Source organism: Ursus americanus, chromosome 8, assembly GCF_024610735.1.
Source record: "Ursus americanus isolate L20-20 chromosome 8, mUrsAme1.1.p, whole genome shotgun sequence".
Classification (NCBI taxonomy): domain Eukaryota; kingdom Metazoa; phylum Chordata; class Mammalia; order Carnivora; family Ursidae; genus Ursus; species Ursus americanus.
Genome location: NC_142134.1, coordinates 49566618 through 49586423, shown reverse-complemented (window position 1 = coordinate 49586423; position 19806 = coordinate 49566618). Strand labels below are relative to the sequence as shown.

Below are 19806 nucleotides of genomic sequence, written 5' to 3'. Positions count from 1 at the left end.
CAGAAAGAGGCATACTGTTCTTGCTCTCTATCTCTGAAATATACATGGCCAATAATTGGAAAATCTTAAGAGGTTCCTCTTCAGTGTCCTTTTGTCTTCATGCAATATGTTTGGGATACATGGGTACATTGGGTTGTGCTACGCACTCTGAAACCAGCAGTCAGCAGTTACAGTCAGCTGGAAGTCTAATATAGTACTCTGTGATGAGAATGAGTGATTTATTTTTTAATCTAGATTTTGAACCTTTAAGTATAGTTCTCAAGATTTATCTAGTTTAAAAATTGCCAAAGAAAACTGAAAAGGGATCAAGAACTACAGAAATACAGGAATTATTTTGTCAAAAAAACTTTCAAATATTTGTCGAACAATTATCTGTAACTATAGTCTTGTAACCTACCTTGATCCTTAGAGAGTCTGAATTATTAACATTGTTCAGGTGTGAATGACAGAAAACTGTGAACAGGAAGAATTTCCCTAATAGAAGTAAATGTTATTTTAGGTTTAATGCATGATTTTGAAATGAAAAAAGTATATAATTTTATTAAGAAGATATCAGTTTCTTTCCACTGATAGTAAAATAAATGTTGAATGAGAATTTTAAACATTGTTAGTCTGTGCAGTGCATGAAACATGAGTCACGCTGTCCTTAATGATGTGTGTACTTTTTTTTTTTTTTAAAGCTTTCATTTATTTATTTATTTGACAGAGAGAGAAAGCACAAGCAGGGGGAGCAGCAGGCAGAGGAAGAGGGAGAAGCAGGCTCACCGAGCAGGGAGCCCAATGCGGGGCTCGGTCCCATCACCCTGGGATCATGACCTGAGCCGAAGGCAGCTGCTTAATGACTGAGCCACCCAGGTGCCCCGATGTATGTACTTTTTTATCCTCTGTTACACCTATATGTCATGGCTATTTATTCATTGTTTTCTTGAATTTGTGCATTAATGAGTTATTGAAATGAAACAGATCTATACAACTTTGATATGCAGAGTTCCTCCTTCTAACTTGATTGGGTTTTTTTTCTGCCTTGTGTATGTCCTGGATGATTGAATATGTGTACCACACAAGCAAATTATCTTAATTCCTGTTACACATTGAGTTGTTTACCTCCAAAATTTAATGCTGAAGTCCTAACCTCTCATGCCACAGAATGTGACCTTATTTGGAAATAGGATCATTGCAGATGTAATTGGTTAAGTTAGATGAGTCAAGCTGTGGTGGAGTGGGAATCCACTCTGACTGTTGTCCTTATAAAAAGGGGAGATTTGGACACAGACAAGTCCACAGAGGGAATGCCACGTGAAGATGAAGGCAGAAATCGGAGGATGCTTCCATAAGCCAATGAATGCCACAAGTTGTTAGCAAACCTTCAGAAGCTGGGCGGCGGGGTTGGGGGGACAGTGGGGGGGGTGGTCCAAGGAACAGATTCTTCTTCACAGCCAACAAGAAGAACCAACCTTGCTGATACCTTGATGTTGGACTTTCAGCCTCTGTAATTGCAAGACAACTCATTTTAGTTGTTTATGCCACTAAGTTTGTGGCACTTTATTACTGCAGCCCTAGCAAACCTATATGATTTCCATCATTTAATGAAAGGAGGATAGATTCATGTGGTTGAGGTGGAATGACTGGGATTTTCTCTTCATTTTGTTTGGGACATCACGTGATGATAGAACTACATTCAAACTGGTGTAGGTTTTAAGAATTGAAGCAAAGGTGGTGTATAGAGTTGGGCAGACTGGGTTCTACCGAGGACTCTTGAGGTTGAGCTTTTAAAGATTCATTTTTAGGGGCACCTGGGTGGCTCAGTCGGTTAGGTGTCTGACTCTTGATCTCAGTTCAGGTCTTGATCTCAGGGTGATGAGTTCAAGCCCCATATTTGGCTCTACACTGGGTATGGAGCCTACTTAAATAAATAAATAAATAAAAATAAAGATACATTTTTTAGGGGCACCTGGGTGGCTCAGTCGTTAAGCATCTGCCTTCGGCTCAGGGTGTGATCCTGGCATTCTGGGATCAAACCCCACGTCAGGCTCCTCCTCTGGGAGCCTGCTTATTCCTCTCCCACTCCCCCTGCTTGTGTTCCCTCTCTCGCTGACTGTCTCTCTCTCTGTCGAAAGAATAAATAAAATCTTTAAAAAAAAAAAGATACATTTTTAAATTTTCAATGTACCAGCTGTTCCAAAATTTAGTATTGTATTTTTTTTTACAAAGTGTGTATAAAGCCTAGATGCTTTGAAGTCTATTAATTTATATTATGATTATTTAATCTGCTAAAAATAGAAATGTTGGCTGGTAATTTGCTTTCATCTTCTTAGAAATCTAGCATTTCAAAATTTTTAATCAGATGAATAATTTTATGGACTATAAAGTTTAATAATGCAAATAATCTGCACTTGAAATGTATTTGTAGCATGTGTAGCCAAGGGTCTGGGAGCCTAAAGAACATAGTACACCACAAACCAGTTTTTAAAAAGTACCGTAAGAACACTTTGTTTTTTGAGGGTTACGGCCAGTGACCATAGATCTCTCACAAGAGTTCTTAAGATTTCCTTAATGATTAAAATGATAAAGCCCACCCTTCCCATTATACTTTGAAAAAAGTAGAAGGATGTGTAAACTAAAAGGCTGTGGTCTGAAAATGTCTAGCCTGCCATGCAAATAAACAGGCATTCCTCTCACTGATGCATGTGTTTAAGACTTCAAAGTTTAGTATTAAATAATAATAATAAATTTCTAAGTTTTGTGATTTCTGACTCCTGAGCTCTTGTTACAGCTTGTGATAGCATAAATTATGCTTGTGATGGGTGAATATTAAGATACTCCACAGAGAGCATAGCATAGTCGAGGTTCTTCTAAATAACATTTTTTATTGTACCTTAAATACTATGCTTATATTTTCCCATTTTTACCTGCACCCCCCAACCCCTACACCTTCTGGTCTTTTTGAGGAGAATCTCAGACATTATATCGTTTCATCCATGAGTATTTCAGTTTGTATCTCTAAAAGATAATGAATTGCTTAAAAACATAACCACAAGACCACTGTCACACTTAAAAAAATGGCAGTAGTTTCTTAATATCAACAAATATCCAGTCAGTGTTCAGATTTCCTGATTGTCTCCAAAATGATTTTTAAAAATCTTGGTTTGTTTGAATCAATTTCTGGTGTTTTCACATAAGTTTGGTTCTCACATATCTCTTATGCCTCTTCTAATCCATAGATTCCCCATCTCTTTTTTTTCCCTTAGCCGTATGTTAAAGAAATGAAGCAATTTTTTTCTTGTAGAATTTCCTTAATTCTGGACTTGGGTCTTTGCTTCCTAGTGGTGTCCTTTAATGTGTACTTTTGCCTCCTGTATTTCTGAAAACTAGAAATTAGATCTAGAGGTTTGGCTTAATGCTTTGATCTGATTTATGTTCTTTTTTAACCCTCCTTTAGGAATACATCATAGATAATGTCTGTCTCTTTCTTTTTTGTGTGATGTTAGTAGCCCTTGTTGAGTATTGCCTAGATTCATTATTTTATTAGGGTTTGAAAAAATGATACTCTAACATTTCTTCACTATTTAATAGCTGGAATCTTACACTTCCCACTTTGTACTATATATTATATTTATAGAACTACACAAAATTCCTTGATAGATCTTGGGCTCTTTGCACATTTATGTGATCTAAATTGATCCTTGAAACAATCCTGAGAAATGTTTATGGTGAAGAATTACTATCCCCGTTTTACATAGAAGTTAAATCACTTGTTTAAAATTCCACAACAGAGCTGGAATTTTTGGAACCAGGTTTCCAGCTCTTTCTCTGCTGCTTTACTAATGAGACACAGAGATCACGACCTTCCATTTTGAAAGGAATGAACAGTTCCATGCTTATGCAGTACTCTGTGCGTGCTCAAAATTACTTATTATTCAACACACAGAAGGACATAATGTGTACCTTGAGAAAACCTAAAGAAAATAAGGCAGGCTGACTCTAGAGTCCCTGACTGCTTTCCCTTCTGCTGCCCTTTTGTTGGGGGAATGGCAGTTTTTGCTTTCATGGGGTTGGCTTTCTTTTATCTCAGGTTGAATTCATAGGTGTTCCGAATGATTTGGTAGTTACCTAGCTAAATTCAAAGGACCAGATGAAATGAGGTTCTCCTACTCTTCTGCCATCTTGACTCCCCCTGGGGTTGGCTTTCAAGGGGCTATGGAATCTGGTTAGCATGAGCACAGGTGGTGGTCCACTCCTTTACAATGTGTTAATAAGAATATTGAGCTGATATCTCATTGTAGCTCTGATTTGTACTTTCCTGATGAGAGTGATGTTGTGCACCTTTTCATATACCTGTTGGCCATTGTATGTCTTCTTTGGAGAAATTTCTATTCAGATCCCTTGCCCATTTTTTAATTGAATTCTTTGTGTTTTGTTATTAAGTTGTAGGAAGGCCTTACTTATTTTGGATATTAACCCTTTATCAGATATATGGTTTACAAATATTTTTTTCCCATTTCATAGGTTGTCCTATGAGTTTATTGTTTCCTTTGCTGTGCAAAAGCTTTTTAGTTTTATGTAATCCCATTTGTCTATTTTTGCCTTTGCTGCCTATGCTTTGGGTGTTACATCCAAGACATCATTGCCAGGGCCAATGTCACGAAGACTTTTCTCTATGTTTTCTTCTGGGAGTTTTACATTTTCAGGTCTCTTGTTTAAGTCTTTACCCCCTTTGGAGTTAATTTTTGTGTGTGGTGTAAGATAATGGTCCAATTAAATTCTTTTGCATGTGGGTATTGTTTTCTCAGCACCATTTCTTGAAAAGACTATTCATTACCCATTGTGTATTCTTGGCATCTTTGCTGAGGATCAGTTGACCATATATGAGAGGGTTTATTTCTGGGCTCTCTATTCTGTTTCATTTGTCTTTATGTCTGTTTTTATGTCAGTACCATACTGTTTCAATTATTATAGATTTATAACAATACTGTGGTGAACTTAAAATTTTTCTAAGAATGGTAGATCTTATGTTAAGGTGTTATTATACACACAAAAATAAAGAAGGTGGAGGAAACTTTTGTTGGCGGTGGATATATTTATGGAATTGATTGTGGTGATGGCTTCATGGGTATATACCTATCTCCAAACTCATTAAATTGTATACATCAAAGATGTACAGCTTTTTGTATGTCAGTCATACCTCAAAAAAGCTTAAAAAAAAAAAAAAAGAATCCTGAGCCAGCATATGTACAGTAAAACTAGTCCAAGTTATGTTTGGTAGAGATAAAGGAGGACATGAAGGAAATCTTAGATGATTTATATATAATATATTTTTCTCCTTTATCTCTTTGAGAATATTATGCCTCTTTTTAAATTTTGGATCCATTGGTTCCAGTAGTTCTAATTCATGTATATGTATTGTTTGTTTTATTGTCTTTCTTTTATTAATTCTTGGGAGTCTCATTATTTTGGCCTGTGAGCAAATATATGTACAATTATCCTTCTTAATTTTGTAACGGAGTAATAAATACTCTACCAAAGTATACTTTAAAGAAAAAAAAAAAGATGTCTAACAATTCTTCTTTAATAGCATAAGAATCATTCCCTAGGCTAAATTGTCTGAAGAATTGGTATACATCAATTCAAATTGCTTTTCTTTTCTGAACTCTTCTTTTATGAGGAGTTTTTCATTTTTACTGCTCCTTTTGGGTAGGTTGAATCCCTAAAAGTGATTTGGATATGGTGGTACTCATAGAATACAAACAAGATAGTCAAAAGGAAAAGGCATTTTCAAATAACATGTGCAAGTGTAGGAGCTGAGTGGGCAGGATTCTGGCTCTGTATCTCTGGAAGAAATCGGTTCACGAGATATCTCCTTATAAAGACATAATGCAAGAGAACCAACAGCATGAGCTCATGAAAACAACATTCTTCATCACACAGAAAACTTATTTCGAATGAAACTGGTTCTAAAATGAGAACGTCCACCCATTTGTGCCTCCTAAATTACCTGGGTCAAGTTGATTTCTGAGTGAAGAGCTTTGCACATCCATATACAACCCCAATTCTTCCAATATTGTCTTACACCCCCAGGTTAACCGCTGCCCTCATATTTACAGAGAGATGAGTAGCATTATTTTTTCAGTCCAGTTTTGCAGGACATAGAAAAGAAAGCTGACAAAATAGAAAACTCACACGGACTACTGGTTTTTAATTTCAGTGTCCACTTTGAAGAAGCTACAGAAGTAAGAAGGAAGCTTGTATTTAAGGAATTGCCAGAAAAAAAAAATGGAGAAAAACCAATATGAATGCCAAAGGCTTAGGCTAAGGGTGACCAAGCAGCAATAGGAAGATAGACTGGGGGAGGGCACTTCAGTCCTGCTTTAGCCTCTTACTCACATGGCGTCTGGGCATTCATTACCCTCTCCACAGCCACCAAAAATCTGCAGCCACAGCACAGGCCTCCTGGAGTGGCCATCAGGCAGCGTCCCTTATCAGTTCCTATCAGGCACTGCTGGGCCAAAGAGATGATTCAAGCAGGTGTAGAATGACCATGCCTTTCTGGTTTTATTCCCCTACATCTTCCCCTTTCAAACCTCAGGACTGGTGGACCACAATAAGACTTCCTCGCCCCAGTGTCACTGCATTGTAAGAGTTTCAAGGCCAGTCTCTGAACAGAAGAATTTCCTGGTAGAGAGTCGACAGTGAGTCTGTGGTGTCCAGTCTATACCTGTGGGTTAACGCCCTGCTCTTTTTTTTTAAAGTCATCTAGAGTGACACAGACTGGGGACTAGACTCCTATTCTCCGGTACACGCTAGCACACAGACTAGCTGATAGCCACAGCAATATACAAGCTCACACACACACACACACACACACACACACACACACACACACACAATAAATACAATAACTAGGTTCCCAGAGAGTTCATGAAAGAGAGATAATGAAACATTATACACCACACGAATTAGAAGTATGGGGACAAATAAGTCAAGAATCTAAAAGAAGCACTCTAAAGATCTTCAAAGAGATCAGGGGGTTGTATTTGTTTCCCATTGCTGCCGTAACAGCAATTTAATTACAAATAAAATGACAGCGAACTTTGTAAATGAAAACAACGTTTATTTATTCTCCTAAAATACCAGAGGTCAGAATCAAAATGAGTCTTATGGGGTTAAGAATCGAGGTGCCAGCAGGGCTAGTTCCTTCTGAAGGCTCCCAGGGAGAAGCGATTGCTTTTCTTTTCCAGTTTCTGGAGGCTGCTTACATCCCATGGCATATGGTTCCTTCTCTCCATTTTCAAAGCCAGCGGCAGAGCATCTTCTCTCTTCTCTAACCTCCTACTTCCCTTGTATGAGAATTCTTCTGATTACACAGGGACCACCTGGATAATGCAAGATGATATAATATCCCCATGTTAAGATATTTAAATTAACCACACCTGCAAAGTTCCTTTTGCCATGTGTTGTGGGTTGAATAGTGTCTTCCAACAATATATGTTCAGATCCTAACCCCCAGTACCTGGGAGTGTGACTTCGTTTGAAAATCGGGTCTTTTCAGATATGATCAAGTTAAGATGAAGTCATACTGGATTAGAGTCAACCCCAATCCAGTGACCAATATTCTTACAAGACAAAGAAAATTTTAATACAGACACAGACACACAGGGAGAATGCCAGTTGATCACATGGTGTATTAGAGTGATGTGTATTGAAGCCAAAGAATTTCAAGGATTACAGGCAATACCAGAAACTAAAAGAAAGGTGTGGGGCAGATTCTCTCCTAGAGCCTGCAGAGGGAGCATGGCCCTGTCAGCACCTTGATTTTTGATATCTAGCCTCCAGAACTGTGAGAAAGTATTTTTCTGTTGTTTTAAGTCACCCAGGTTGTGGTATTTTGTTATGGAAGCCTTAGGAAATTAATACACCATGTAAGAGAACATAGTCACAGGTTCCAGGCACTGGGATATGGGTATGTTTAGGAGAGCCAACATTCAGCCTACCATAGGAGTACATTAGTAACACAAATTAACAATAACAAACCAAAAAGAACCAAGTAGGAATATTAGAAATGAAAAAGAGTTGATATAAAGAATTCATTAGATAAGATAAATAGCGGTACAATAAGAGCCAAAGATGGAGTTTGTGAGCATGAAAACTGGACTAGGAAACCTTTCAGAAGGAGAGTAAATAATGAAGGAAAAGAATATAGATAGAAGTAGAAGTCCCCAAATCTGGATAACAGGATATCCCAGAAGGGGCAGAAGGAACAGAGAGGGCATAATAATTATGATAAATATCTCAGAATTAAAGAAAGATGTAAGATTTCAGATTAAAAGGGCCCAGAGATTGCCATCCAGAATAGATACAGAAAAACCTATGCTTAAACACATTGTATCAAAAATTAACTCTATTAATACAAAGAGAAAATTCTAAAAGGCCACAAAGAGCAGATAAACAATAGAAATCTGACTGACATTAGAATTCTCAGCATCAATGCTGTGTGTGTGTATATATATATATATATATATATATATATATATATATATATATATATGTATGTATCAGAGAAGAAAACTTGATCTAATTAATGGAAAGTAAGAAAGGAGAAAAAAGATGCATGGGGAAAATACAATCATTGGAAAATATGAAAAAGTCCTAATACTAATTTGAATAACTGTAAAGTGCTCATCTCACTAATTAAAAGATGGAAGCTTAGATGGTATTTTTAAAAATAAAACACAAAAAAATCAACAGTGCACTATTTAGATTCATTTCAGGCAAAAAGACACAGGAAATCTGAAAGTAAAGGGATGCAAACTCATATGGGCCACTACAGACCAAAAGAGAGTGGCTATCTTAATATCTGAGTCTTAATATTAACATGTTAATATTTGATACATCAAAGCAAAAAATGTTTCATGGGAAAAAGGGTGATGGTGACATATACTGGTAAAATAATAGAGCAAGGAGTTATAATCAGCATGAATACATGTGCTTTAACAATATAGCTTTGAAGTGTATGAAGCTACAATGGCATAATGGTAGAGAGAAACAGACTTATCAATATATGTTGCAAGAGATTTTAACATACTTTCCTCAGAAATTGGTAAATAAGTCAGACAAACATTAATAGAGACATAAAAGAAGTAATATAATAAAGAAGCTTGAACTATTATATATATATATATGAAATGAAATTATATATAATATATATAAATATGGGAGTGTGTATGTGTATTCCTTGCATGGAAAATTTACTAGACCATAAAAGCAGTCCTAAATTCCGAAGAATCAGTATCATGTAGGCTATGTTCTCTGACCATAACCAATTAACACTAGAAATTTTAAAAAAAGGAAAGAAGCATAGTTTATGTAATCCTAAATGTCAGGTTTTTATTAATAAATAATCCTTGAGTTAAAAGGGGACCATGAAGGGATTTATGAAGTTCTAGGATCTAACAATTAAACCTCACAAGTTACTGTTTGTAAGACATGGCTAACATAGTCCTTTATGGAAATGTATAGTTTCAAATAAATTTACCAGGGCACAGAAAGTTTGAAAATGAATAAGCTAAACATTCAATTGAAGAAGTTAAAAACGTAGTAGAGGAAATACAAAGAAACCAACTGAAAGATACAAGGAAGAAGAATTGATAATGATAAAAAAGAAATTTTTAAAATGAAGAATTACAAATAATACAAATGTCAACAAAACTAAAGGTCTGTGGCAAAACCAAGCAAGAAAAAGAAAAACAACAACAACAACAAAATCAAAATGAAAACAGAAACATGCAGTAAAAAAGAAAAATAGCTACAGATATAGCAGATTTTAACTGAAGAATATTAGGAGTAACTACATCAGAATATACTTGGTATCTTACAAGATTTAGTCATAAACTATTTGGAAAAATATAAAATGCCCAAATTAGAAAAATTGAATAGGTCAAAAGCGGTAGAGATATTAAATGGTCAAAAAAGACCTCCCTACCACCCAAACTTGATAGCCCCTGGTCTGTTTTCACACAGAATTTCTACTAAATTTTCAAGGAAACACTAATCTTGCAATTTTTTTTTCCCAGAAAGGAAGCACTATCCACTCATTTAATGAAATTAGTGCAATCTTGATTCCAATATCAGATAAAGGCAATAAAAAATGATAAACCAGTTTCACTTGTGGATGCATGTTGAAATGAAACATTTGATTCTTAAACAATAATTCATCGCTCAGATCAAGTTCATCCCCAGGAATGTATTGAAGTCTCAACATAAGAAAATGTGTCAAGAGAGTTCACCATATTAATAGACAAAAAAAGTGACTATTTAAATTGATGCAGAAAAAGCATTTGATAAATGTAAACACCTATTTGTTAAATAATATGCATCAGAATATGTTAAAAGCTAGAGGAGCTATGCTAATATAATATGTTCTAAGAATCTAAGACAGGCTTAGAGTTTTGTTAATGGCATGGTCCCATCATTTAATTCACTGTACTTTTATTGAAGTTGTTCTTCCATTCCCAGAGGTCCATTATGAAAGACAGTAAGAATTTTGCTGAAGCATAAAATGACTGGGCAGAAAATGGTCAAAACAGAGGATGGGTTTTAGCTGCAGCTTTTCAAATAGCCTGGGACAGAGTGGAATGAAAACCAGGGAAATCAATACAGAGATGGGTGTAAGCCAAGTGATTGGCCATGAGTTACCAGGCCAAGTTTACTCATTCACTTCCTAAACAATAACTTTTAATTTTTGCTCTTATAAGAATAGTAGAACTTTTGAAGAAAAGATCCTACTATTTCAGTAGGAAAAAGATCCGATTTCCCAGGCACAATCATTCTTAACACTTCGATGGATAGCCAGATATATATACTATGAAGGAGAAAAAAAAAAAAAATCCCTAACCATAATGGACTACCAATTGTTTTGTTAATGAGAGAACATTTTTTTTTGAAAAATTATTGCCACCAGCATTTAAACTTAACAGATTTTCTTCTCTATGGTCTATGCTCTTTCTTCTTTGGGGGTCACAAATTCAAATGACTGCAGTGGCCAGACAGGTTTGAACAGACAAGTAAGTTAACAGGAGTGGCTTGATCATGTGTTCTAGAGAAAGTGTGATGGTCAAGGGCATTTAAGACAAAGCACATCTGTGGGTCACCAGTTTGCAATCCCTGACTTATATTACAGTTCTTCTCTTCATAGCATGTACTATGTGGCTGGGGAAACAGACAAGACATTTACATATGAGAGGAATATTTGGCAAGAGAATCCCATGATTTACTATGTGGTACTATTTATATGACCCATAAATAAGGATACAGAGGAAGAGAAATCTCCTGTGTTGTTGGGGTATTAAATCATCATCACCATGATCCTTCTTTTTGTATCTATCTTGCTTTTTATTTTACAAAGTGTTACTAGCATCTTCATTCTGTTTTTTCTCACCAGAAGCCTTGGATGGAAAATAGGAACAATGTTGTCCCTATTTTACATATGTGGAAGTTCAGGATCAGAGTGCTTGAGTAATTTACCCTTCGGCTCATAGGTATTAAGTCCTTGTGCTCAGATATTGCGGTGGGTATCTGTGGGACTAATTATATCTTTAAATTGTCACAGTGTCCCTTCTGTCATTCTACATGGTGCCTCTGAAGGAGCCATGTTACAAGTTGACTTCAGCTTGTTGGCCAATGAGTTCCATCCCTAGAACTTGGTGATTCGGGACAAAGTGATGGTATAATCTTTCCAGGGGGGAAGAAGCTGTGATAGATAAACCTTTATGACTCTTGGCACCCTATCAAATGAGGCAGTCTATGGGCTGGGGAACAGAAGAAGCAGTCCCAAGCTAAACAGGAGACAAAGAAACACACGTTTAACAGGTAAGGAGAGGCAAGAGATGGAGTGAGAAATTTATGGCATTCTAGCCCCTATGTCCAATCCCACCTAAGGGCCAGCTGCATTCCTGTCCTGCCCACAGTTTCAATGCTCAATTTTTACTCAGATTATGCTTTTTTTTAAGTTAAGTTTTTCATTTTAATTCCAGTGTAGTTAACATACAGTGTTATATTAGTTTCAGGGGTACAATACAGTGATTCAAAGATTCTATACATTACTCAATGCTTCTCACGATAAGTATACTCTTTAATCCTCATCACCTATTTCCCCCATCCTCTCACCCACTTCCCCTCTCATAACCTTCAGTTTGTTCTCTGTAATCAAGAGGTTGTTTCTTGGTTTCTGTCTCTCTCTTTTTTCTTTGCTCATTTGTTTTGTTTCTTAAATTCCACATATGAGTGAAATCAGATGGTATTTTTCTTCCTTACTGACTTGTTTCACTTAGCATAATACTCTTTAGCTCCACCCATGTTGTTGCAAATGGAAAGATTTCATTCTTTTTTATGGCTGAGTAATATTCCTTTGTATGTATGTACCACATCTTCTTTATCCATTCATCTACTGATGGACACTTGCCTGCTTCCATAATTTGGACATTGTAAATAATATTGCAATAAACACAGGGATATCCCTGTGTTTATTGTATCCCTTTGAATTAGTGTTTTTATATTTTTTAGATAGTGTAATTACTAGATTGTAGGGTAGTAGTTCTATTTTTAACTTTTTGAGAAACCTCCATACTGTTTTCCACAGTGGCTGCAGCAGTTTGCATTCCCACCAATAATGCACAAAGGTTCCTTTTTCTCCACATTCTTGCCAACATTTTTTTTTAAATTTACTTATTTGAGAGACAGAGTGTGCACAAGCTTGAGGAGGGGAAGAGAGAGGGGGAGAGAGAGAATCCTCAAGCAGACTCCCAGCTGAACATGGAGCCCCATGCAGGGCTTGAACCCAGGACCCTGATACCTGTACCCAAATTAAGAGTCAGCTGCTTAACTGACTGAGCCTCCCATGTGCCCCTGTTTCTTATGTATTTGATTTTAGCCATTTTGACTGGTGTGAGGTACTATCTCATTGTAGCTTTGATTTGCATTTCCCTGATGATGACTGATGTTCACCATCTCTGCATGTGTCTGTTGGCTATCTGGATGTCTTCTTTGGAGAAACATCTATTCATGTCTTCTGCCCATTTTTTAATTGGATTGTTTATTTTTTGGGTGTTGAGATTTATAAATTCTTTATATATTTTGGATACTAACCCTTTATCAGACATGTCATTTGCAAATATCTTCTCCCGTTCTGTAGGTTGCCTTTCAGTTTTGTTGATTGTTTCCTTTGCTGTGCAGAATCTTTTTATTTTGATGTAGTCCCAATTTACTTTTTATTTCCTAGTTTATTTTTGCTGTTATTTCCCTTGCCTCAGGAGATATACCTAGAAAAATGTTGCTATGGCCCATGTCAGAGAAAGTACTGCTTTTGCTCTTTTCCAAGACTTGCATGGTTTCAAGTCTCACATTTAGGTCTTTAATCCATTTTGAGTTTATTTTTGTGTATGGTGTAAATTTTATTCCTTTGCATGTTGCTGTCCAGTTTTCTAACACCATTTGTTGGAGAGACTATCTTTTCCCCATTGTATATTCTTTCCTCCTTTGTTGAAGATTAACTATATAATCGTGGGTTTATTTCTGGGTTTTTTAGTCTATTCTATTGATCTATGTGTCTATTTTTATGCCAGTACCATACTGTTTTGATTACTAGAGCTTTGTAATATACCTTGAAGTCTGGAATTGTGTTACCTCCGGTTTTATTTTTCTTTTTCAAGATTGCTTTGGCTATTCAGGATCTTTTGTGGTTCCATATAAATTTTAGGGTTGTTTGTTCTAGTTCTGTGAAAAACGCTGTTGGTATTTTGATAGGGATTGCATTAAATATGTAGATCAATTTGGGTAGTATAGACATTTTAACAGTATTTATTCTTCCAATCCATGGAAAATTCTTGAGAGATATAAGAAACACACAGTCAAGTGCAATGTGTGATTCTTTTTTTGAATCCTGATTCAAACTGAACACTTTCAAATGTATAAGACTGGTGATGGGTAGTAAGGAGGGCACGTATTGCATGGTGCACTGGGTGTTATATGCAACTAATGAATCATCGAACTTTACATCAGAAACCAAGGATGTACTATATGGTGACTAACATAATATAATAAAAAAACATTAAAATAAAAAAAAAAATAAAATGTATAAGAGAATCAGGGACATTTGAACATTGCTTCTTTGATGATATTAAGGAATCATTGTTAATATCTTAGATGTGATAATAAATGACATCAAGGCTGTGTTTGAAAAAAAAAATGGCTCTCAGACTTCAAGATATACGATAAAGTATTTATGGATAAATTGATACTGATGTGTGGGGTTTGCTTCAAAATAATGCTGAGGAACTTGAACCCAAGCAGTTTCTTCCAGAGCCTAATGATGAAATTATTCTGTTGCAGTAAAGATGTAAATGCAGAGAAATAAGGGATTTGTTGGAGAAGAGTGAATCGTCCAGTTTTGTTCATCTATGGGGCCCATGTAGGGATTCTCAGAAATAAGCTTGGAAAGGTAGATTAGGGCCAAAGCTTAGAAGGGCCTTGGAAAATAGGCTAAAGAACTTGAAAAGAAATCATTATTTCAATATGTAGGGTACCATCATGTTCTGTACCAAAACTCTGTGGTAAGATGTCATGCTAGTTTAAGTGCTAATCACCATAGTTTGTCAAAATATTGAAAGTTCCCTTTAATGAAAGATGAAATTTGACAAATACTAGGTTAATGAAAGATGAATAATGGATTTTAATAATATTTCCTTAATAAAGATAGGAGCATTTTTTTCACAATTTTATTTTGGTCACCTAGATTGTAAATTTCTGCTCTTAAAGTCTGGGAGAACCAAACTTAAAAAATAATACACTTGCTCTGTGTTTTGCTAGAGGAGTTGAACCTACCAGTTTTCCTACTATTATGTTTACCAGTTAAGATTTTGAATTCTCTGTGGTGTTTTTATTTTTGTTTTTTCCTCCATTTAATATTTTTTGAATCCACTGTATTATACATCATTTCTAGAAATATATCCCTCTACAGTAAAATGCTGATTTGTGACTTTGCTTTGCAATATGTTTTTTTTTTAATTGGACTTTTGAGAAAATCATCTGGATAATGATTAAAAATAAGAATAAATTTTATGTGAAAATTATTTCAAAAGTAATTTCATTCAGTTGTAGGTGACTGCTCTTGCAATTTTCTTAGCAACTAATTTAAAAGTTAAGCTCTTTGTGTGATTGCATGTTTCCTACCTTTATTGTAATGAAGATTTTGGAAAGACATCATCAAAGCAGAAATAGGAAGCTTGCTGACTCTTTTGAATTATTAGTGTTTTATTACATTTACCATGAACTCTGGTTTCCTAGCTTAAGTAATATGAAACATACCAAGTTATAACAGAGTTTGTAATTACCTACAGATTTAGATTTAACAATTTGCTTTCCAGTGTCAGATTTGATGGAAATCTATCAAGTTTCCCAAGGCATATGTAGCAGAGCAAGGCTGTAGGACTCGCAAGTGTCTTAGCTCGAGTTTTTAGAAGCAGGACATGGAATAGGAATTCTTGTTCAAGTGGTTTATAAGAAAAACACTTTCAGGTGAAGAGAATTGGGGAAAATAGTGTAAAACAGGAGAAAAAGACAGAGATGCTGATCCAGAATGTGGGCTCCGGTGGAGACTAGCTTGTTTGATCCCACAGAAAGCTGTGGAGGACAAATTGTACAAGAAAGTCTGTCCTACCCCATGGGAGTCAGGCACTGGCAGGGGTCTTCCCTTGGGAGGACTGGGTGGTCATAAACTATTAGTCAAGGCTGTTCTGTTTGTGTGAGGGAAAGTCTCCAAACATAGGAGTAGCTGTGTTATCGACTAGTATAATTACTGGGGAAAAGTTGACCCCCCTGTTTATATAACGATGGTTGTTTACCAATGGCATTCTTTACAGTTCATCCTTTGAGCTCAGGTACCCATATGTCATGGCATAGCCTCTCCAGAATTCTGATTGGAAAACCTTACAAGGGGGTTCCTGGGGGGTGATAATGAGTGGGACTGCTTCTAACTCCATCCCTTCTTAGCCAGACCATTTATTCTACTGGTACAGACATAGTACTGTTGAATGGCCTTTGAATTAAGGTGTATGCTGAATTATAAAAGATAGGGTCCTATCCTTTCAAGGTGTTCTCTTCAAGCTGCTACTTCAGCTGCACACTTAAGTGTCCATTCCAGCCTTTTATTGGGTTAGCGGTGTAGATGGTACAATGCATGGTCGGAACAAGAGCACTGCTGTTCCCCCTTCTCTGTACAGTGGGTATGTAAGTTCATGGTAATGTTATGCAATTATACATGATGCTAAATTAGACATTCTTTAAGCCCCTGGTAGTGGTGCTGCCTGGGAAGTGTGACCAGAAAAGGCAAAGCCAGACCTGGAATAGTGAGTGGGTCAAGCACAGACAGGATAGAAAATTACTCTTTCCAGGGTATCAGTGTCTTGTTGGTCTTACTGAAAGATAGTACCATCTGAGCACTCACTGTTGTTCTCTACTGCTGGCAAGGTGGACATTTAGCAGTGGCGATGGCGAGATCATTTTGGTGAGAGCGAGCCCAGCTGATGGTCCATGGACCCATGGACCATGCATAGGTCCATTTCTTTCACCATGCCTAGTCTAGTTCTTGCCTACTTTATTCAAGCATGGGAAAAGCTGGAGACAGAGGGTCGGTGGACTGAGTCATCCTGTCCACCTGTCAAATGCCTTCTCTGAAGTAGATTCTCTCTAGTGGACGTTAACTTGTGATAGAAGGGTCTTCATCTCACTTAAACCTTTTTTAGATGTATTATTTGCTTAGGGTTTGCTTTAGTTTTATGATGAACTTATGTAACTGTGATAATAATCTTCTGGAAACATTTTGCCATTTTCAGTGAAGGGTAGAAATCTTACTTCCGTTTAGATCCCTTAGCCCTCCCCACTTGAAAAATTTGTTTTCTCTACACACATCGAGCACCCCATCAATTGGTATTATAGTTTTTGCCTCAGCCACAAACATGATTAAAAAACTCAGGAGAAGTATAATCTATTATATCCACCCTCCCCCCCCCCTTTTGACCTACTGCATTGTTATTTCTTCCTTTCTGAAGTCATTTACTTTCTGTTTGGAGAATTCCCTGTAGGCATTCTCTAAGGGTAGGTCTGCTGCTCTTAGAGGTAGAGATTCCCTTAGTTTTCCATCATCTGAGAATGTCTTAATTTGCCTTCATAACTGAAGGATTTTTTTTTTTGTGTGTGTGTGTGCCAGGTATAGAATTTTTAGGGTTGACAGTTTTTTTGTTTTTGTTTTTTTCTCTCAGCATTTGAAAAATGTGCTATTTTAGTATAATATAAACCAGTACTTTCAGGGCTAAAGTTTAATTATATGATTGCAGTCTAAATAACCTATTTTGATTGGAAAAAGAAAAGGCAGGGTACAATTTTGCTCCTCATATTGCAGAAAATATTTCTTTTTGAGGGGAAATACACATGAAAACTTTTTTTTTTTTTTTGGCTGATCCCAATGGTAGTTGAATACTAGGTGGTTTTTCTTGCTTTCTTTTTCTTCTGAGACATACAGAAAGAAGTACCAGCTGTTCTAAGGGCAAAGAGGATGAAAACACACACTAACAGTTGAGTCCAAATGAGCAGCCTCCTGTGTCTGCCACAGAGAGAAGGGAGCAAAAATCCATCTTGGGAAGCTCTCCGAGGTGAAGTGTAGGGAGTTTGGAACCAGGGATACCTGGCTTTGATTCCCATCTCCACCATCTACTAGGTGCTTGATCTTTGGGGAGTGATTTAACCTCTCTAGGTCTCAATTCCCCCATATATAAAATTGAAATAATAATACTTCTTTGAGTCATTGTGAGAATTTAAACGGATGAGATACACAGGCTTCTAGCAATGTGATTCATTCTCAGTTGTCTGTCCAGGGTTTTTCAGTTGTATTTCTTCTTCCCCCTTTCACAAAGAGACAATGTAGAGGTTAAGGAAAACCTGTCAGAAGGGGATCTATCTCCATCTTGGGAAACATGGTGAACTAGCCAAGTTAAAATTTATTGCAAAAGGCATAATGGGAATCTTTTATTTCTTTAAAAGTTGTTATGTTATCACCTTCAGAGTTTATAGTGAGTTACTGTTGTTTAGTTTATTAGTTTAATTATCTTAATAAAGGTAGATGTAAAAAAAATGTTTAGTAGGCTGGGTCAAATCAAGGGAGAGATATCTTACAGCAACTTGAACAGAGAAAGTTTTATATAAAGAATTATTAACTACAATAGGACATTGGAGCAATGAGGATTTTGCTAGTAAGAAGAGAACATGAATGAATACAGTGTAACAGATGGAAGGGCAGTTACCACCCAAGGCTGAGATAGAGAGTGCAAGGAATAGACCCCACTCTGCCCTCCTACTCCACAGCTGAGATCTGAACCTGATGGGAAAAGGCACAGCACTAACTGGATGTCAGAGAAGTCACTGTGATGGTATCCTGGAAGAATTTACTGGAAATCTGCCCTCAGGATCTGCCCTCTAGGGCTCTGGGGAAAGTTGTTGAGGAGGTGTCTCATGTGTAGCATGCTACAAATCCGCCTGAAGGTGGTGATGGCCACTGTCCTGCTGCCATCTTTGTACTTCTGGAGACTGGCTTTGGAGAAGCTGTACACACTGCAGGAGTCCGCCAGGCAAGTGCCTCAGAACCGGGAAGCAAAGCCCTTTCCTCCTACAATGTCTCCCCAGCAGCCTCTACTGACAAAGTTTGACACTGTGTAGCAGACAGTGGAAGATATTTAAGGGGCCCAGATCCATTCTCATCGAGCAAGCAAAAAGGAAGAATTTGGAGATAAGAGGTAATAATTTATGACGAGTACATAGGGATAGAGAATTCATGACTGAAAATCTGTGTTAGGACTTAGTAAGAGTGCTTGTCTTAATTTCATACGAAGCATTGGCTTAATTATTCAAACCATGATATCAGTGCACCATGCCTCCTGGTGATAGTAATTTGAAATTGCATTTCAAATCTTTGTGCCAGTTAGATTTTTTATAATTGAAATTGTATAACATAGGCTATAAGATTGTGGCAAACATAATATTCTATACCCAGAGTTCCTAAACTATAAGTTACATTTAAAAACCTGTTTCTAGTCAGAGGTACATAGATTGCAACATAGATATTATTGTATAAATTTGAATATGATTTGATTTGATCCTGAAAAATTTATTTTAGTATTAGGGTGAGGAGTTCAAATGATAGCTAATCTTACAGCTCAGGTGATTCAGGTTTAAGCCTATCAGGTTGGTTTTAGGTTTACAAAGGGGATTAGATACAAGGGTTCTAGAATAAGCTCATGATCCTACTAATTGAGTGACACGCTGAGCAGGTACAAGGGTCTGCAGGATGGAGGAGTATTATTAATGGACTTTCATTAGAAGTTGATGCCATGTTTAATTTTTTCCCTGGATTTATATAAATATAATTTTTTTGGTAATGTTTAGTTTATTTTTGCCTTCTCTGTGACGTTTAGAATTTTCTTTAAGTTTAAGTGTCATCGATATACAATATTATGTTAGTTTCAGGTATACAATATAGTAATTCAACAATTATATTCATAACAAAATGCTCACCACAGTAAGTCTAGTTGCCATCTGTCAGCAGAAAAAGTAATTACAATATTATTGACTATGTTCCCTATGCTGTACTTTTCATCTTTGTGACTTATTTATTTTATAGGTGGAAGTTTGTACCTTTTAATACCCTTCGCTTTTGACAATACGTTTCTTTTGGAAATTCTTCTCTCCTTTGTTTTATGTGGCCCTATT

The 19806-nt window shown here is 36.5% G+C and overlaps 1 protein-coding gene across 4 annotated transcripts in view; it reads left to right on the top strand.

The window, feature by feature from the left end:
• Positions 1-19806, top strand: part of GRXCR1 (glutaredoxin and cysteine rich domain containing 1) — a 296334-nt gene that overhangs the window by 57770 nt on the left and 218758 nt on the right. For all 4 annotated transcript variants that reach the window (XR_015725511.1, XR_015725509.1, XR_015725510.1 and 1 more), the window contains exon 3: positions 707-865. The gene's annotated coding sequence lies outside the window, so the exon portion shown is untranslated. The remainder of the gene's footprint in view (positions 1-706; positions 866-19806) is intronic.